This window comes from Carlito syrichta, unplaced genomic scaffold (genome assembly GCF_000164805.1).
Source record: "Carlito syrichta isolate Samal-C Ts95f unplaced genomic scaffold, Tarsius_syrichta-2.0.1 Scaffold309855, whole genome shotgun sequence".
Taxonomy (NCBI): Eukaryota; Metazoa; Chordata; class Mammalia; order Primates; family Tarsiidae; genus Carlito; species Carlito syrichta.
In genome coordinates, this window is record NW_007253951.1 from 88,160 (window position 1) to 91,924 (window position 3,765).

Consider the following 3,765-nt stretch of genomic DNA (forward strand, 5'->3'; position numbering starts at 1 on the left):
GGCAACTCCTAATGACATATTTTTTCTCCCAAAGCTATCCGGACATTAGGGCAAAACTAAAAAAAGCATGACAGAGGCCCCCTCACTCCCCAGCATGATGTCCTGCAACTGCCTTTAATGTGTTCCACAATTGGGATGAAAAGACAAAAAGACATAAATATCAGATGCTGGCCCAGACCCTCCAGGGATCTAAGGGTTCCTCTGGTGTCACCCAAGGTGGTGGCAATGCCAGAACCCAGTGACCACCACCAGAACCCTGCTTCAATGTGGGCAACCAGGACATTGGGCACAAGGATGTCCCAACCCCAGAGTGCCCCAAAAGCCATGTCCCAAGTGCAGTCAGGCAGGACATTGGACAACGGACTGCCCTGGTCCCCCAAATAGGGACTGGGTCAGTCCCCAATCCTGCTTTAGACCTGTTGGGTATGGCAGTGACCTTGGAATGATGGGGCCTGGGGTCTCCCTGCCTGACACAAATCTCAAATCGTCGGGAGCCCAGGGTCACTATAATGGTTGACGGGCACCCCATTCATTTCCTCCTGGACACTGGAGCCACCCTTTCCATCATATGAGAATTTATGGGGCCCAACTTCCCCATCTAAGTCCCCTATAGTCGGGGTAGGGGGCCAGTCCATCACTCCATGCATAACTCCCACAGTTACATGCATTTTTGCAAACGTCCCCTTCACTCATTCCTTTTTGGTACTGCCTCAATGTCCCGTACCTCTTATGGGCAGGGACATTCTAGCCAAATTCCAGGCGTCCATCACCTTTAACCCAAGTACAGCCCTTACCAACCCATCTCCCACAACCCCATTTTTGGCCCTCTTCACTACTAAAGATTCCCCAACAGACTCAATTCCTCCTTTACCCACTTCTATAGTAAATCACCAAGTATGGGACGTGAACTCCCCCTCCTTAGCACACTGTCCCCCAGTTCACATTCAGCTCAAAAATCCCTCTGCCTACCCCAACCAACCACAATACTCTCTTCCTACCTCCAGCCTTCTGGGACTTCAACCTGTCATCAACTCTTTATTACAGAAGGGGTATCTGCACCCTACCAACTCCCCGTTTAACACCCCCATTTTAGCGGTACAAAAACCAAATGGCACTTACCGCTTAGTACAAGATCTAAGACTCATTAACGCTGCTGTCATCCCCATTCACCCGCTAGTCCCCAATCCTTATACCATTCTATCCTCAATTCCTCCGACCGCTACTCACTTTTCAGTCCTTGACCTTAAAGATGCATTCTTCACCATCCCTCTGGCAGCGGACTCACAAAACATCTTTGCGTTCATGTGGACTGACCCAATATCTCGCCATTCACAACAACTCACCTGAACAGTCCTACCACAAGGATTTCAAGATAGCCCCCAGCTGTTTGGTCAAACTTTAGCAGCAAATCTTAAGTCCCTCTCACTTACCAAATCCACCCTTATTCAGTATGTGGACGACCTCCTCCTGTGTAGCCCTTCCTTAGCTGATTCTCAAATGGACACTGCACTCACCCTTAACTTTCTAGCAGAAAAGGGATATCGGGTATCCCCTCAAAAAGTCCAACTGTCTGCCACACAAGTCACGTATCTGGAGGTAGCCATCTCACACCAACAAAAGGCCATAATAACAGACCAAAAAGCCCTAATCCAATCCTAAATATACCCAAGACTAAAGAGGAAATCCAATCATTTTTGGGACTGGCTAGATACTTTCGGGCGTGGATTCCCAACTTTGCCCTACTTGCAAAGCCACTCTATACTCTCATGAAGGGAGACCCCAATGAGCCACTCCTAACACCCTCCTCTGTCAAACAACCTTTTATTGCCCTTCAGCAAGCCCTCATGAGGGCCCCCACTCTCCATCTGCCAGATATACACCAACCTTTCATCTTATATGTGCATGAAAACAAAGGGGTGGCCTTGGGAGTCCTAGGGCAACTTTGTGGACAGACGTTTGCCCCGGTGGCCTATCTCTCAAGGCAGTTAGACCACACTGTCCATGGTTGGGCCCCATGTCTGCGAGTGCTGTCCACCACCCACATGCTGGTGTGTGAATCCAAAAAACTCACCTTCAAGGCCCTTATTACCATAACCTCCCCCCTACCATCTACAGTGCCTCCTAAGCTACAAAGGCCTTCAAACACTACCCTCCAGTCGAGTCTTATCGCTCCTTGTCTTCTTTTTACAAGATCCCTCCATATCCTTTCAAACTTGTGCACCCCTAAACCCAGCCACATTACTCCCTTCTTCCACAGCCCCACTAACCCATGACTACATAGAAACTGTAGAGGCTCTTCTCCCTTGTCTAGTTCACATCCAGGAAGGCCCTTTACCCTCCCCCTCCTATACCTGGTTCACTGATGGCAGCTCCTTCCCACATAATGGGTCCCGGGTCACAGGATACGCCATCACCTCTATTACACACATCATTGAGGCAAAGCCTCTCCTACCAGTCACCACTAACCAACAGGCAGAACTTATAGCTGCCACTTGAGCATTCCAGTTAGCAACTGGACACTCCCTCTCACTCTACGCTGACTCCAAATATGTTTTCCTCATTCTCATCTCCCACTCGGCCATATGGAAGGAAAGGGGGTTACTTACTACCAAAGGATCAGCAGTAGTTAACACTAAACTAATCTCCAATCTTCTCACTGCCTCTCTACTTCCCACCAACATTGGCATTTCTCACTGCAAGGCCCACAAGTCTGACTCCTCACTCATAACTCAGGGAAACTCCAGGGCAGATAACGCAGCCCAACAAGCAGCCTTGGGGTCCATCCCCAGCGTGGCCCAACAAGCAGCCTCGGGGTCCATCCCCACCATGGCAGCTGTTACCCACCCTGGTCCAAGCCATATGCCTCTCACGCCTCTCACTAATTCACCACCGCCAACTTCCCCCTCTATCTCAGACCTTATCCCATATTACACTCAATCTTCCATACCAATCCCTCTGCTCTAACATCTTTCCTGAAAAACTTCACCCTCAACCCCCATCATATAAAGCTTATGAAAACCATTACCTCTCAATGTTCTATCTGCCAGTGAACTAGTCCCCATACCCCCTTAAAATCGGGAACCTTTCCCACACATCAGGTCCAGGGCCAGCTTCCGGGTACGAACTGGCAGGTTGACTTTACTGTCATGCCCTCGGTTTGCAACATCAAATACCTCCTTGTCTTGGTCAACACCTTTTCTGGATGGGTAGAGGCATACCCCACCACAAACAAACGAGCAGCAACCGTAGGGTCCATCCTTGCCAATCACATAATTCCTAGGCTTGGTGTCCCTTTATCTCTCCAGTCTGATAATGGACCCGAATTTACCTCACAAGTGGTACAATCCCTAACAACCAACCTCCACATTAACTGGCATTTCCATATCCCATACCACCCACAATCATCCAGAAAGGTTGAGCGAGCCAATCGCACCCTCAAAGACACTCTCACCAAATTATCCCTCGAACTCCATCGAGACTGGGTCTCCCTCCTCCCACTGGCCCTCTTCCGCATGTGAGTTCTCCCAAAAAAACATACCAACTCTCGCCTTTTGAAGTGATGTACGACCGTCCAGCGCTGCCCCCAGGAATCCCCACTACAACCCCTCTGACACCCAATCACATACTTTACCCCCTCTTGTCCTTCATTCGTTCCCACATTTGGGAATATCAAACCTCCTTTTACAAGTCTCGTCCAAAGGTCAAATCCCACCTCCTCTTATTCCTGGACATGGGTCTATTTTTCTGACCCAGAAACTAAAACTC